Genomic DNA, 17309 nt, shown 5'->3' with positions numbered 1-17309 from the left:
CAGCGGTGGTACCCCATTTTACCACACACAGTGGGTGGCGTCACGGACTGTGTACAATATCCCCACATACCATCATCCCCCCTTTTATTTCGAAGTGTCCGCGAGGCCCCCGGGTCTGGAGACCCCTTGAGCCACACTGCAGATCCGGATCCAAGCAGCCCGGCTGCTGACCTGGGGCGGTACACATCGAAAACTTGGCGTCACGAACAGGATTGTGACCCATCCACCTACCTGGTGGAAGTGCGCCTTGTTCTGGACTGTCAGTGGTACGCCGCTGTAAAAATTTTGAAAAGTCGTCATTTTGCCGCCATCTTTGGGCGCAAAAAACACCAACCCAGCGTCTTCTTCCCCGAGAAAGAGCGCGAAGAGGAAGCCCCGCCCCCTGGGAACGCGGCGGGCGGAAGTGACTCTTCGAAAGCGAAACTAGTAAGACGCTCTAAGAGACGGCTCCCCAAAAACCAAGGGAGAGGTTGGGAGCTGCGGCATGTGACCCAAGGAGATAAGAGTCAGGGACGCCAGGACTCTGCCATCTTCCGATCCTTGACACCACCAAGAGAGGATTTCTCACCCGTCCGGCAACCTGACAATGAAGGAGCCTGCTCCCGAAACTGCTGACTGGGTAGAAGCCCAGACCACGAAAATGTGCCGCAAAATCCAGGCCCAAGCCAATTTCCTGCTGGCAAGATGGACGGCCGAGATGAGGGATCTAGCTGCAGCCATCTGGGCACGCGAAGAGGAGATGGCCTCGGAGGAGCGGGTAAGCGACCCCCGCCCCTATGTTCCACCGGAAGCGGCCCAACCGGCTGAGGAGCTCGGTCTGCTCCCGTCCGCCAAGTCGCCTCCCTCGCCGCCCGTACCTGTAGCTAGTGCCCGCTCAGTCCGCTGACCCAAGCTACGGCAGCAGAACCCGTTGCATCTACCTGTGAGGACCCGGCAACGGGGACCTCGGGCCATGAGCACACCACCGCTCCGGCACCCGTACCAGCTCCGCGCCAGATCAAAGCCCGGAACACATCCCCTCCGGCCCCAAGCTCGGCCGCGCCAAAGAAGACGTCGCCCCCGGCCCCGAGGATGGCCGCGCATATGACGAGACCGGCCTCGGCAGTCCGCCTGGCCGCATCGGAGGCAGAGCCGACCCGGAAGTCCACTGCAACAGAGACCCAGACCGCCGACTCGTACCCGGTCCCGGCTGTGGAGCAGCCGTGGTACACCTGCAGGGGAGCCGAGCAGGCTAAGTTGGAGCGGAGCTCTCAGCCGAGAATGGAGCTGGTCGTAGCCGGCACTGAGAGCATCCGCATGAGCCGAGCTCCCGAGCAGGAGGAGGAGCCCGAAGACCGTGCCCCGTACTGGGAGCGGCAGCAGAGGTAGCTAAGAAAGGAGATCACTGCCCGGGAGAAGAGAAAGGTGGAGGTGTTGTCCCGGACATATCAAGAAAAAGAACACTTCCGGCAAGCCACCTTCCGGGTGCGGGGCCCGACTTACTTTGGGCAGGTCCGTTAAAAGGGGTGGGGGTTCATTTATGAGCCGGAAATGGACGTAGAAATGTTTGTATCCCGGAGGGATGTAGCCCCTCACCTGCCCACAGGACACCCGAACTGAGACCTGGAACCCGGAGAGATGGTCTCGTATACCTGGCATTGTGGAGAGAGGGGGTGGTTCGCCCTGGATGTGAAAAAGTAGGCAAAGGTCGATGGGCAATTGTGCCTCTACCCCCCTCCACCGTCTTCAACCACAAAGAAGGAGTAAGGTAGCAGTTTCCCGGCTACCCAACAGTTGTTACCCCCCGTTTAAAAATGATGTTGTTTTAAAAATGGACCAAGGCCAAGAACTGGCAGGCCAACCCAAAAACTTTTGGGCCTTGTAAATATCCCCTCTTACTTTCTTGTTGAGCACCAGCACGGCCTCTGGAGAGGCTGATTGGAGGAAGGGCCTGCGGTGGAGTCGGCCGAAGCCCAGTCACTACTGAAACCGGTGACTAATCTCCAGGCCAGGGGTCCCCTGGACTTGGGGCCCTTGACAAGGTCTGCCGGGTAAGAAACTTTTTACCCGGCCCATGTGGGCGTCACCCGGAACTGTTCCTGGACTTGGGAAAGGGGTGTCCACCAGTTTTAGCGGTGGCACCAGGGAGCAGGTTTGATTGGGTGGCGGGTGCCATGGGAAAGTAATTTTGTTTTTGAAACTTTAAGAAGTGTGCCTCCCGTGAGGGAAGAAATGTTTTAAAATGTTTTAATGTTATTATTCCTGTTATCCTTTTTTTTTTTTGCATTCCACAGTTGCTGAAAAAGAAATGTCAGTAGTCGGACAGCCCGCGGACGGTCTGCATTAAACCAAGGGGGAATATGACGCCCTGGTGCCCCAGGTGGTCACACATAGAATAGGCCCCCCGCATAACACCTTCTTCACAGGGTTACACCAAAGCCAACAAAACCCTAGTCACCCCCCCCCCCAGGGTAGCACAGGCAAACCAGTGGGCGGGACCAGGCGGAAGGACAACGCCCACCTAGAGGTCTAGAGAATCCGGGGGAAGGAAAAGAATGAGTTCAGTTCTGTTGAGTTGAAGGTTGGAGTGGAAAGGAGTAGGAGTGAGAGAGGAGAGTTCAAGTGCAAGTCAGAGAGCAAAGGCGTCGGGGTTGGAGCCCCGGCGTTCTGGCTAGGTGGCAGACTGTGGTCAGTGTCTGACAGGAGACGGGAAGACGGCTGCCGGAGATCCGAGGTGGACTGAGACAGGGTAGGAGCCCGCTGGTACCGACACCGGAGAACCGATCCGGAAACCGCGCACAGAGGGGGTACTTGGACCCTGAAGCCCGGACCCGGAACCAACGGCCTTGCTAATTAACTAATTGAGCACAGGATTATAGGTCCTGTCCCAACAAAAGTCCCAAAAGCAGACAACAGCCCACCGCGGGGGATAGGGAATCCGCCAGGGCCCAGTAGATCCCAAGGGCCAGCTTCAGCGGGCAAGGTTCCCAATAGAAGTACCCGGGAGCGGGCTCCCGTGTTTCATACCGGGAAGTCAACAAGAAACAAAAGTAGTGCAGAGGAAAGTGACACAAACCATCACCCCGGGTGAGGGACCAGAATACACCCGGCCGCGGACCTCCGGCCACTGGCACCTTGGTTTGCCACGGACTTGTGTTAATTCTTCAATAGTACACCAACTTTCCCCAGTCCATCCGGTCGCGCTGGCCCCTGCAATCACCATTCTCAGCAGAGAGACACTGGGTCCCGGGGCATCCATCCCTACCCACGGAGGGTTAACAACAGCTAGCTGCCATTCCAACGCCCCGGGTACTCCCTAATAGCATCAGTGGTACCCCATTTTACCACACACCGTGGTCGGCATCACGGACTGTATACAATATCCCCACATACCATCATCTCCCCTTTTATTTCGAAGTGTCCGTGAGGCCCCCGGGTCCGGAGATCCCTCGAGCCACACTGCAGATCCGGATCCGAGCAGCCCGGCTGCTGACCTGGGGCGGTACAAAGATATTTATATCTATTTGCCGTTGTTCCTGCCCATCATACTTGTTTTTAATTGTCCTCGCCAAAACCCCTTCCTTGTGTTTAATAAACTATTTATGCATTCAAAAACTCCTCTCTCCTCTCGTTATTCACCTATAACCTGAGGACTCTTTATCATGTAGAAAGCAGAGATTTTTTTCTAATTTCTTACAATCCCTTTTAACATCTGTATTTTTGACTTTTTGGTCCGGAGTATACGCAGCATCAGCCGCCGGCTCAGTCATACCTTGCCTGGTATCATCTGGTATATTTATCCACAGAATTTGTATAGTAGATTCTGATCCCACCAATGTGGCCACGACGTGCGGCGCTCTCAGTTCAGAGATGCAGAACTCCCATCCAAGTGTACAGGGATTTATACCATCTCTCCACGAAGAACAGCAGCGCCTCATTCTCAAGATACATGTGGCCCCATTGGTGAGATCCGCATGTACCATCCATAATGTAATATCCAGGGATACAGCACAAATGGACGAGATCAGAAGACCCCTATAAGAACGAGATCAGACGTGGTGACATTAATGTGGATTTGAGATGCAGATTTTCTAGCACAAATCTGGAGGAGTTTATTGTACATTTGAAGAGATCAATTTTCTTAGGATATAAAAAAAATGGCCTCCTGTCCTCCTTTGTTTCCTGGGAAACTGGGTAAAAAAATCAGTGGGGGGGGTGGGTGGGGTGGCGCCAAAGGGCAGTTTTGCACAGGGCACCATTAAGGCTAAAGGCCGCTTTACACGCTACGACATCGCTAAAGCGATCTCGTTGGGGGTCACGGAATTTGTGACACACATCCGGCCGCTTTAGCGATGTCGTTGCGTGTGACACCTATGAGTGATTTTTGCATCGTCACAAAAACGTGCAAAATCGCTCATCAGTGACATGGGGGTCCATTCTTGAATATCGTTTCTGCTGCAGTAACGATGTTGTTCGTCGTTCCTGCGGCAGCACACATCGCTACGTGTGACACCGCAGGAACGAGGAACCTCACCTTACCTGCGCCCGCCCGCAATGAGGAAGGAAGCAGGTGGGCGAGATGTTCGTCCCGCTCATCTCAGCCCCTCCGCTTTGATTGGGCGGCCGCTTAGTGACGTCGCTGTGACGCCAAATGAACCGCCCCCTTAGAAAGGAGGCGGTTCGCCGGTCATAGCGACGTTGCTAGGCAGGTATGTGCGTGTGACGCTGCCGTAGCGATAACGTTCGCTACGGCAGCGATCTCCACATATCGGCCGTACGATGGGGGCGGGTGCTATCACGCTCGGCATCGCTAGCATCGGCTAGCGATGTCGTAGCGTGTAAAGCGGCCTTAAGGCCGGCCCTGGTGACAGGTTCCCTTTAAACTCTATAGTCTGATGCCCAATGCACACTATATACAGAGCTGGGAAGTCCTAATGAAGTGCAATTGTGCACATCCAAAAGGAAGGGAGCATTTAGTACCTTTCAAGAAACTCTAAGGGTATGTGCGCACGTTGCTTTTTACCTGCTTTTTTGCTGCTTTTTCTTCTGCGCTGTTTAATGCCAAAATGGATGTGTTCTTCTATTCAAGCAAAGTCTATGGGAATTTGGGTTTCTTGTTCACACTATGTTGTTCAAACTGCAGCCTTTTTGAGGCAGAACTTTGGTCAAAAACTCTGCTTTTCAAAGAAGCAACATGTCAATTGTTTTTGCCATTTGGGTTTTGCACTGCAAAGCTGAGTTTTTGACCAAAGTTCTGCCACAAAAAGGCTGCAGTTTGAACAACATAGTGTGAACAAGAAACCCAAATTCCCATAGACTTTGCTTGAATAGAAGAACACATCCATTTTGGCATTAAACAGCGCAGAAGAAAAAGCAGCAAAAAAGCAGGTAAAAAGCAGGTAAAAAGCAACATGCGCACATACCCTAATACTTTGAGGCAAAGGAGGGCAATTAGATGATATCTCTACAGAGTTGCAGTTGAGAGGAAAAAAAGTCACCTCATCCAGCAGAGTCCTGCACACACTGAGGAGCTGGTCATGTGACCCCTGACTCCTCCCCTCCATGTGACATCATCACAGGTCCTGTAAGCACAGTTGCATTTTGAACACGCCCCTATCACGTGACAGAAATGACGTCATACCTGGAAGGAGCCCATACAGTCTAGCATCTATTATCCAGTGTGCGGCTCTGCAGGAGGAGGTATGAGGAGACTCCCCATTACTGGGTGCAAGGGGCTTTAACCGCTTCAAAACCAGTCAGCACATTAGCATTTATATTTTTCATGGGCGCCATTCTGGGATACATATCACTTAATAACCTTCTATATTCCAAAAGACAGATTTTTGATTATCATTTGTGACTAGCTGTAGTTTTAGCTTTTTATATTCATGAGTCATTTTTAACCCCTTCCTAATATACGCTGTACATGTACTGGCGATGTAACATGCGCTTGTATGCGCAGGCGGTCAATCAGTGAGGCGAGGAGTGATTCTTCTGCGCTCATCAGCCCGATGACTGCAAGTGAGCAAGAGTAAAACACCTATTATTATTATAGCGCCATCTATTCCATGGCGCTTTACATGTGAAAGGGGTGTACATACTAGGGACAAGTACAATAATCATAAACAGTACAAAACACAGACTGGTACAGGAGGAGAGAGGTCCCTGCTCGCGAGTGCTCACAGTCTACAAGGGATAGGTGAGGATACAGTAGGTGAGGGTAGAGCTGGTCGTGCGGTGCCGTATCAGACTGAGGGTTATGGCAGGTTGTAGGCTTGTCGGAAGAGGTGGGTGTTCAGGTTCCTTTTGAAGCTTGTCAAGGTAGGTGAGAGTCTGATGTGTTGTGGCAGAGCATTCGAGAGTAAGGGGGAGGCACGGGAGAAATCTTGGATGCGATTGTTGGAAGAGGAGATGAGAGGGGAGTAAAGAAGGAGATCTTGTGAGGATCGGAGGTTATGTGCAGGTAAGTACCGGGATAATAGGTCACAGATGTAGGGAGGAGACAGGTTGTTGATGACTTTGTATGTCATGGTTAAGCTTTTGAACTGGAGTCATTGGGCAATGGGAAGCCAGTGAAGGGATTGGCAGAGAGGAGAGGTCGGGGAGTAGCGGGGGGAGAGGTGGATTAGTCGGGCAGCATAGTTTTGAATAGATTGTAGGGGTGTGAGACTGTTAGAAGGGAGGCCACAGAGCAGGAGGTTGCAATAATCCAGGCGGGAGATAATAGGGGCATGCCATAGGGTTTTTGCAGCTTCTTGGGAAAAGAATGTACAGATCCGGGAAATATTTTTGAGTTGGAGGCGGCAGGAGGTGAAGAGGGCTTGGATGTGTGGCTTGAAAGAGAGCTCAGAGACTAGAGTTGCTCCCAGGCAGCGAGCACGTGGGACTGGTGAAAGTGACCAGCCATTGACATTGATGGATATGTTAGGCAGGGGGGTTGAGTGAGGAGGAGGAAAGATGATGAATTCTGTTTTGTCCATGTTCCGTTTTAGGAATCAAGCAGAGAAAAAGGATAAATAGCAGACAGACTTTGTGGGGTTCTGGTTAGTAGGGAGGTGAAGTCAGGTCCAGAGAGGTAGATCTGCGTATCAGCAGTGTAGAGGTAATACTGAAAGCCGTGGGACTCTATGAGCTGTCCTAGGCATAAGGTGTAGATGGAGAACAGCAGGAGTCCTAGAACTGAACCTTGAGGGACACCGACAGATAGGGGGAAATGCTGAAAGTTCGGTCGGTTCAGTATAAGGAGATCCAGGATAGGGCCAAATCTGTGATGCCCAAAGATGAGAGAATTTGTAGTAGAAGGGAATGGTCTGTGTCAAAGGCAGAGGACAGGTCCAGGAGGAGGAGGAGGGCAGAGTAGTGTTGCTTGGCTTTGGCGGTTAGTAGGTTGTTAGTATGGGGAGATAAGGTATGCACACCAGTGACTATGTAAGGGGAATACATGTAATAGCAGAAACTGCTGTGTGAATACTGACATGAAAAGTTCAATAGCTATATGTAAGAATGAAATGTGAAAAATGGAACCTGCATTACTGCCATGAATATATGAATCAAGAGAAATTTAGCTACTGAATTGATCAATGCAATAGAGCCCCAACACTACGCCAAAGTATTTCTCTACGTTGGGGTCCCTAGCTTGTGTGTGTCCTCTCATGCAGTTAAAAAACTTACCGTGTATGGGAAGCTGAGACCCAGGCTATATATACGATGTGGATTGGCAATAGGTGTGTATGGGGAGGGTTCACAAACGAAAAACTACTAACAAATAAGAAATAACGTTTGGAACTCCATTCTATCTTCTTTTTTTTTTAGGTTTTTGCACCCAGTTCAGACATAGAATGGAGTTCCAAACGTTATTTCTTATTTGTTAGTAGGTTGTTAGTGACATTAGTTAGGGCAGTTTCAGTGGAATGATGCGGTCGGAAGCCAGATTCTAAACAGTCAAAGAGGGAGCAGGAAGAGAGGTGTGAGGACCGTTCAAGATGGACATGCTGTTCCAGTAGTTTTGAGGCATAGGGGAGAAGTGATATGGGATGATAGTTTGACACAGAGGGAGGGTCAAGGGAGGGCTTTTTGAGTATGGGTGTAATTGAGGCATGTTTTTTTTTATAAACTGTTTATTTATTAACAAGATTTGCAAGTGAGTATCAAAATCAATTGCATAGACAGATATTGTTTTCAAATCTGAGGGAGATACAAGGAAAGGAGGGAACAGGGAAGGCAGGAAGGGACATTTAACATATGAGCCACAAGAGACATCTATATATATCACTGAAATACCGTATTTTTCGGACCATAAGATGCACTTTTTTTCCCCCAAATGTTGGGGGAAAGTTGGGGGTGCGTCTTATGGTCTGACTATAGGGCTGCGGCCGGGAATGAGGGTGCTACGGTGCAGCGGGTCATCGGGGGCACGAGCAGGCTGTAGCAGCCTGCTGTGACCACGTGGGCCCGCTCATTACATATGCACGCCCATCCTCCCGCCCATCTCTCAGCGCAGAAGCCGGCACTGACAGGTGGACGGGAGGACGAGCGGGTACGCGCGCATAGTAAAGAGCCGGTCGGCATGATCACCCCTGGCAATTACAGCCTGGAGTGATCATGTGCGGCTGTATTCACTGCCCCCCGCGCGTCATCATCAGCGCGGGGTGCAGTGAATCAGTGTACTCACCCGTCCCCGTGTGTGGAGCCGTCCCCCTGCAGCACACGATGTCTTCCTGTCTGTGCCGGTCAGCTGATCTGTGCTGATCAGCTGATCGGCACAGACAGGAAGACATCGCGATGCTGCAGGGGAACGGCTCCACACACACAAGTCCGCGGTGCAGAAAGGAAGATGATCGGTGCTGCAGGGAGTGAGGAAAAGGTGAGTATAAACGTTTATTTTTTTTTTCTCTGTGCTATAGGATACAGGCCATATACCAGGATGGTATATGAGCACGATGGGGGCATATAGCAGGATGGGAGTATATGAGCAGGATGGATGGGGGGTATATGAACAGGATGGGGGTATATGAACAGGATGGATGGGGGTATATGATGCAGGATGGATACGGGTATATCAATAGGATGCGGGTATATGAGCAGGATGGGGGTATATGAGCAAGATGGGGGTTTATAGCAGGATCATGTACAAGGCAGGAGGATCATTACCAGGATGGGGTACCTTAGTAGAGAATTTGGGGACATTACCCCCATAACAGTGTCAGCAGCAGATCCTCGCCCCATAACAGTGTGTCATGACCACATTTGTTTGCTTAAAGTTTTATTTTCCTATTTTCCTCCTCTAAAACCAGGGTGCGTCTTATAGTCCGGTGCGTTTTATAGTCCGAAAAATACGATATATTCATCTTTTAATCTAACTAGTTGTGATCGTCCATAAAAAGATCCCATGGTGTCCATATTTGTTGAAACCTTTCCAGCTGATTGTTTATACAAGCAGTAAGGTACGCCATCCGCTTTGTTTCTTGTATCCATAGTTCCAGATCTTGAAGTGTAGGGCGAAAAGGCTATCAAGCACTTCGCCGAGTTCCATATGTGGAGGAGCAACCTAGCCGAGTTTTTTCAGGCCCCTAAAGGCGGAACATTAAGAAGATAGCTGAACCTCAAACCCCAAAACCTCATGAACCAATTTCTCAACCCCTTTCCAGAAAGGAGCAAGAACCTCACAGTCCCAAAAGATATGAGTGAGAGATCCTCTATCTCTCGCGCATCTCCAACACTGGTCTGACGCATTAGGGAAAGGTTTACCAAGCACCTCTGCAGTATGATACCAATGCATTAAAATCTTATATTGGTTTTCTTTTCATGCGGTGCATATAGACGTCTTTGCCGTTCGATCCCAAATAGCCTGCCACATCTGTCTCGAGATCGCCCTCCCCAAATATGTCTCCCATTTTGTCATATATGAGTGTTTTATCTCTACATGCGAGGTCAGCATATTATATAAGCATGAGATTATCCCCTTCGTTGAAGCCCCGATCATACATATGCCCTCAAATGGGGTGGGTTTAGGGAAAGTAGTGGATTTAATCGTAGATATGGCCAGATGACATATTAGTGCTTAAATATAAAAAGCCTCCCCAGGGATTCTAAATCTCTCCTGTAATGTCGAGAAGGGCAGTATCGTATATGTGCGTGGGTCTATTATGTCTATATATCGGAAAAGCCGTGCACAAACCCATGGACCAATCATCTTGTTATCCATGCTATCCTTCAAAGCTGGAGTATATAGGAATGGCATCAATGGGGAATTTGCCGAGATGAGCAGAAAAGAATTTATAGCCAGCCGCCAGACACGTCTTGTGAACGCCATAGGCCCCAGCAGGAGTCTATCACGGGTGCCTGGAGAGTTCATCCACAGCAAAGTAGCCGGATGAACAGGGGCCAACCAGGTCCGCACCACATCTATCCATTTACCCACTGAAGGCCGAGGACGAAGCATGAGGGAGTTTTACCACAGCTTCAGGGTTTGTATATAAAGTGCGAATAGCATGCAGGAATGGTCCCTCTATACCAAATCTTTTAAGAGTATTGAACAGACAAGGCCAACCTAATCTATCAAACGCCTTTTCTGCATCTAGGCTCAGGAGCAAGCCTTCCCCTTTCTGATGATTCAATGCATCTATAAGATTTATTGTCCGTCTAGTATTATCGTCTGCCTGTATATCTAATATAAAATCCACCTGATCTTCGTGTATTAGCTGGGGGAGTAACACCAACAACCTGGTGGCTAATATTCTCGCAAATATTTTTAAGTCCGCATTGAGTAGCGATATTGGGCAATAGCTTGCCCAATCTGCAGGGTGCTTTCCAGGCTTTGGGATCACCGTTATATGAGATCTTAACATTGTGGGTATTGGCGCGCCGTTTAAAAAAGAGTTAAATAGGGTCTGCATATCGGGGACAAGCGTACTTTTGGAATATTTTATAATACAGATATGAAAATCCATCTGGACCTGGTGCTTTCCCATTCGGGAGCTCTTTAATCGTGGAGGTCAATTCCTCAACAGTAATCGGGAGATTAAGTGTATTTAGGGCTGCTGCATTTAATTTTGGCAGTGACCGAGCTGCCAAATACTCATTGATTAGGCAATCTCTCGCCTCTGCATCTCTCGGAAGGGTTGATGGGAGTGAATACAATTTGGCATAGTAGTCTCTAAACGCATCTGCGTGTTTCTGGGGGTCATATGTCAAGTGCCCCTGTGCATCTCTAATGGCCATGGGAGTGGATTGCGCTGTATGGCTTCTGAGCTGCGCTGCTAGTATCGAATGGGATTTGTTACCTTTTTCGTAGTACCTCTGTTTGGTATAAACCAGCAATTTCTCTACTTTCTGAATTGCCAGGTCATTCAGCTTATTTCTCACCATTACAAGGGATTTTAGTTTGGAAGTAGAAGGATGTATAAGCATTTCCTGCTCCAGCTTTGCCAGCTGATCCGTAAACTCTTTACGCTGCATCTCTTAATCTCTCTTAAGGCGAGATACCAAGGAGATACAATTCCTCCTCATGACTGACTTATGTGCCTCCCATAAAGTTGTCTGTGAGGAAACAGACCCACCATTTATTTGGAAGTACTTCTCCAGGTGGTCCTGAAGCTTAGATTGATGCATGGGCGTCTTCAATCGTTTAATCTCCAATGGCATACCCTCCTGGTTGAAGTAGACTCACAGACATCAATTAGGACTGGGGCATGATCTGACCATGTAATATGACCAATGTCCGAGTTTTTAGTGACACGTCAGGCTGGCAAATTTCCCAAGAAGGTGTCCATGCGTGTATGCATTGAATGTGGGTGAGAGAAAAACGTGTACTGTGGGGTTGATTACCCGCCACAGATCAAAGAGCGCATGTTTATGTATCAAGGCACGAAAGGCCTTTGCTTGTCTGATTAAATGTGCCCCTGGTTGCTGGCCACTCGCAGAACTTCTGTCCCTCACCTCCGAGAATGGTAGATTAAAATCACCACCCAGAAACAATGTAGAAGGAAGTTCTCGTGTTACTTTAGCAAGGACCCGTTCCAAAAAAGGTATTCGCCCTACGTTTGGTGCATAAATATTACACAGGGTACCTTTGGGGTACCTTTCAGTAATCCCGTCAAGATAATGTAGCGACCCTTTGGATTTATAATGGATTTGGTAATTTGAATCGGGCATCCTATAGCTATAAGGATAGCCACCCCTGCTCTTTTTTTTGTGGCATGGAGCTACATATGCCATAGGGAATTTTCCCTTCGCAAATTGGAATGAGCCCAAACTCTCATGATGGGTTTCCTGTATAAAGGCCACATCCGTCTTCAGGGATTTTAACTCCTACAGGGCTAATCTCCGTTTACTATTGGAATTTAACCCCTAAAGGCTACTTTACACGCTGCGATATCGGTACCGATATCGCTACCGATATCGCTAGCGTGCGTTCCCGCCCCCAACGGTCGTGCGACATGAGCAAATCGCTGCCCGTGTCGCACAGCATCTTCCGGACCTGTCACACATACTTACCTGCCCGGCAACGTCGCTGTGACTGGCGAACCGCCTCCTTTCTAAGGGGGCGGTCCGTGCGACGTCACAGCGACGTCACTGAGCGTCCGCCCAATAGAAGCGGAGGGGCGGAGATGAGCGGGACGTAACATCCCGCCCACCTCCTTCCTTCCGCATTGGGGCCGGCGGCAGGTAAGGTGAGGTTCCTTGTTCCTGCGGTGTCACACGGAGCGATGTGTGCTGCCGCAGGAACGACGAACTACTTCATACCTGCAGCTCCATAGGTGTCACACGCAACGGCATCGCTAATGCGTCCGGATGTGCATCACAAATTCTGTGACCCCCAACGACTTCGCATTAGCGATGTCGTAGCGTGTAAAGCCCGCTTTAGTATTTATGGATACTATACGAATCATGGGAATGGTTCGTGTGGTCAGATGCAAAATTGTACCCAGTCTTCTGGGTCTTACCTAATTTTGGCCAATGCCTCACCCCCGGCCCGTTGGAATGGTAGCCAGATTGCTCCACAGGATCATGAACAGTTTAGATCGCCTCACGTAGAATGAATCAATGTGACACAGGGTAGAAAAGCACACTGGGGAAGGAGGGTGACAACAAATGCCATTTAAGTACATTACCAATATATGCATCAACAGCTGCTTCACAGTATTAGTTTTCCCAACTTCCATAAAAAAAATAGAACAAGGGAAGATAGGGGAAAAAAAACCCTTTGGTGGAGTGTCCTTGAACAATATAGGAGTGTAAACAAAATTATCTATCTCTAAAGCCTGATCCGCTCCAGGAATTAAGGGTGCTTTACACGCTGCGACATCGCTAACGATATATCGTCGGGGTCACGTCGTTAGTGACGCATATCCGGCATCGTTAGTGACATCGCAGCGTGTGACACCCAGGAGCAACGATCGCAAAAACGTCAAAAATCGTTGACACGTCGCCCAATAGCAGAGGAGGGGTGGAGATGAGCGGCCGGAACATGCCACCCACCTCCTTCAGTCCTCATTGCCAGTGGGCACAGGTAAGGAGATGGTCGTCGTTCCTGCGGTGTCACACATAGCGATGTGTGATGCCGCAGGAACGACAAACAACCAGCGGCATGCACCACCAACGATATTATGACAAGGAGCGACGTGTCAACAATCAACGATTTGTGAGGTTTTTGCGATCGTTGATCGTCGCTCCTAGCTATCACACGCTGCGATGTTGCTAATGATGCCGGATGTGCGTCACAAACACCGTGACCCCGACGATATATCGTTAGCGATGTCGCAGCGTGTAAAGCTTTAGTGTTCTGCCTCTTTTTTCCTGAATATTGGTCTACTCGACCCTGATGCGCTGGAGAGGATGGAGGTGAACGGCGCCTTTTAGATGTAACCTGCTGCCATACAGCCCAGGGTGGTGGTTGTGGAGGTGTTAATTCCCAGTTAGACATTTTTGGGACAGGGATCTCTAATATTTCTCAAAAATGAGGTACATCAGCTGCACTCTTAATCATGGCTGTACGACCGTTTCTTCTGGCTGATAGGCTGAAAGGAAAGCCCCACCTGTAGAGAATCTGTTTCCAGGGCCGGCCTTAGGCTAAATGGCGCCCTGTGCCAAATTACCCTTTGGTGCCCCCAAACCATGTCACAGGCGATCTGCAGCCAATCAGCAGCTGGTTTACTCTCTCATCCTTTAGATAAAACTGACATCCAGAGGAAGTCATAAAGCAGCAGCAGCTGGATTACAGTTTTGAAAGAGGGATAGTGAAGCAGCCGCTGATTGGCTGCAGATCACAAGACCCCGGTGCCCGGTTGTATTGCTTTTCTGCTGCGTTTGTTTTTTTCATGTACTGTAACATGACAAAAAAGCCTCGCCCTAAGCATACTGCAATTTAGTTATTTAAAAAAAAATAAAAATCATTTGCAAAAAACATCCTGAAAGTCTATATGTATGCTTTTGAAGCCTACAGCAGCTAAAATAATTAACCAAAGACGGAACATGGACACAGCAAAATCATTTTGAAATTGCTGTGCATCATGTCCCTTTGCTATGGTGTATTTGCAGCGCTTTTTTAGGCAGGTACTCCCTGTTGCTCACACGCTTTATCTGTTGTGCACAGAAACATGTCCGCTTTTTTCCGGCATCACTGATGTCCCACAGACCACACTATGGTGTGATCCGTGAAACATGTACCAGAAAAACACGGACATTGAAAATAAAGTGATTTTTATTTTCAACTTCTGCAGCTGTCTCCGGCCTCTGCTGGCTGCTGCTTCCTGCCCGGCTAATTACTGTCATGCATATTCATTTATGCATGGCACAGCCGACCCGGAAGTACTTGCAGAGGGGAGACACAGCGGCGGCCAGATGCAGCAGTGCCGGAGAGTTCAGCAACACGGACAGCAGGAGCGGGGGCAGGTGAGTTTATCTCCATGTGCTATCATGTATCACAGATTGCACATTGACAACCCACGTGTGCTGTGAATCACGGCACACATAGGGACACATGCGCTTTTAACACGTCAGTGAAAAACGTCTGTTTTTCACTGACATGCAAAACAGGCCTAAAATCTTAAATCTTAGAATATGTCAGAACGGATGCAGTCAGTAATCTCTGGTGAGGTAGCAAAAGCTGCTGACAGATTCTCTTTGTTGGTGCTGTTACATTGATACCAGATTTATATTGTTCAGCTTCGATCACACAGTGAAAATGCTTTTTTTATAAAAAAAAAAAAAAAAAAATTTTTTTCATCGCCATATTGTGAGAACTGTAACTTTTTTCTTTTTGGAGTGAACGGCTGTGTGGAAGCTTATTTTTTGCGCAATAAGCTGAAGGATTTTTGGTACTATTATGGGGTACATAACAGTTCTTGATTGCTATTTATTCAGATTTTTGAGGGAAAACCAGTGATTCGCTTGTTCTTTTAAATTTTTTGCTCAGTTCACTATGTGATAAAAGTGATGACTGATTTATTCTTCGGGTCAGAACGATTACACTATACCAGATTTATACAATTTTTTTATACTTTGCGACGTTTGCACACTAAAAGCAATATTTTACAAAAATTAATTTCTTTTTGCATTGCCATATTCTGAGCTGTAACTTTTTTTAATTTTTTTCGTTCAAAAGAGCTTTTAGGGCTTATTCCTTCACATATGACTTTTGTTGGCTTTTTATTAAATTTTTGTGTTTTCAGTAAGACTAAAAAACATTTTTGGAGTGATTTTTACCAAAGTTTCTTTTTTTTTTTTTTTTAATTTACGGTGTTTGCGTAACAGCATTATAATTTCATATAATAACCTACACCTTAGGTTAGACATTTACTAAAAGAACAGCCCCTTTAAAAGGGCTGTCCACTAAATTTGACAACCCCTATTCATTCCATTTGTTGAAGCATAACCACATAGACCCTTTGTAATAAAATGATGCCCCACTTCAATCCATAAAAGGGATGTCAACATCCCCTTCTCATTCCCCTTGTTTGCCCCAGAAAAATAAATAAAGCTATACTCCCCTCCGGTACGGCTTCGGTTCCAGCGATGTCTAAAGCTGCGTTCCATGAGGCCCCTTGACCAAACAGCGCCCAGTGTCTCTCTCTCCGCCTTCAGACATTTGAGCAGGATGTGAGTGCTACACTGAATTTCTGCCGAAATGTTCAAAGGTGGGCATAAGAAAGCCGGCGCTGATTGCTTTTGGGGCTCGTGTGTCATAACAATGTCACAGATGTCCCTGGAACGCAGTTTTAGACATCGCTGGAACCGAGGCTGCAATGGAGGGGTGTATAGCTTTCTTTATTTTTCTGTAGCAAACAAGGGGAATGAGAAGGGGTTGTCCAAGTAGTGGACTTCCCTTTTATGGACTGGAGTGGGGCATCATTTTATTACAAAGGGTGTATGTGGTTATGCTTCAAGGAGGTGCCATTTTACAGTAATGGTGCATATTAATATACTACTATGTAAGGACACACACACACACACACACACACACACACACACACACACACACACCACCCCTTGCATGAAAATGATGCCCACTTCAGGAACACAATCACATATCCTTGATGGTAACAAAAGCACATACCATATTTTTTGTTTTATAAGATGTGCCAGATTATAAGACGCACCCCAAATTTAGAGATAAAAAAAAGGTAAAAAATGGGGTCCGTCTTATACTCCATTGTTGTCTTACTAGAGTGGGAAAAACAAAAAAGTGAGCCGGAGTATGAGATGGTATACATGGTACTTGTGAGACCTTGTTCACACTGGCCATGAGTCAAAGAGAAAACAAGGAAAAAAATTGTGAAAACATACCCTGCTGTAACTAAATAAAAGCATAGTGCATATAAACATAGGGTACTTAGTAAACACTGTTTTTGATCAAAAAAAGCATAAAGCTATCCCACCAACGCCAAGGTGTACCCAGTTGGGATAGTACCTACGCTCTCTAATATTAAAACCTTACCATGGGTCTAAAATAGGCCTCAATGTGGCTAAGGGCTGAGAGCGACCGGGTCCCAACAGGACACACACAGTCAGGGGGATTCACAGAATGAAATGTCCAGCTCGCTGAGAAGGGGGCCACACCCTATTTGCACTGAATACAAAAAAACTACATAAACCTTAGACCCATGGTAAGGTTTTAATATTAGAGAGTGTAGGTACTATCCCAACTGGGTACACCTTGGCGTTGGTGGGATAGCTTTATGCTTTTTTTGATCAAAAACAGTGTTTACTAAGTACCCTATGTTTATATGCACTATGCTTTTATTTAGTTACAGCAGGGTATGTTTTCACAATTTTTTCCTTGGTTTCTCTTTACTAGAGTGGGAGCAGAGTCACAGGAGGCAGGCACGGCG

At 47.9% G+C, this 17309-nt stretch overlaps 1 protein-coding gene across 1 annotated transcript in view; it reads left to right on the top strand.

Moving 5' to 3' along the window:
* The first annotated feature begins 5632 nt into the window (after positions 1-5632).
* The window catches only part of LOC142312826 (uncharacterized), a 240548-nt gene continuing 228871 nt past the window's right edge, over positions 5633-17309 (top strand). The window contains 1 exon segment of the mRNA XM_075351811.1: positions 5633-5679. The gene's annotated coding sequence lies outside the window, so the exon portion shown is untranslated.

The sequence above is a fragment of the Anomaloglossus baeobatrachus genome, chromosome 5, assembly GCF_048569485.1.
Source record: "Anomaloglossus baeobatrachus isolate aAnoBae1 chromosome 5, aAnoBae1.hap1, whole genome shotgun sequence".
Taxonomy (NCBI): domain Eukaryota; kingdom Metazoa; phylum Chordata; class Amphibia; order Anura; family Aromobatidae; genus Anomaloglossus; species Anomaloglossus baeobatrachus.
Note: the sequence above shows the minus strand (reverse complement) of the source record. Positions and strands in the feature narration are given on the sequence as shown.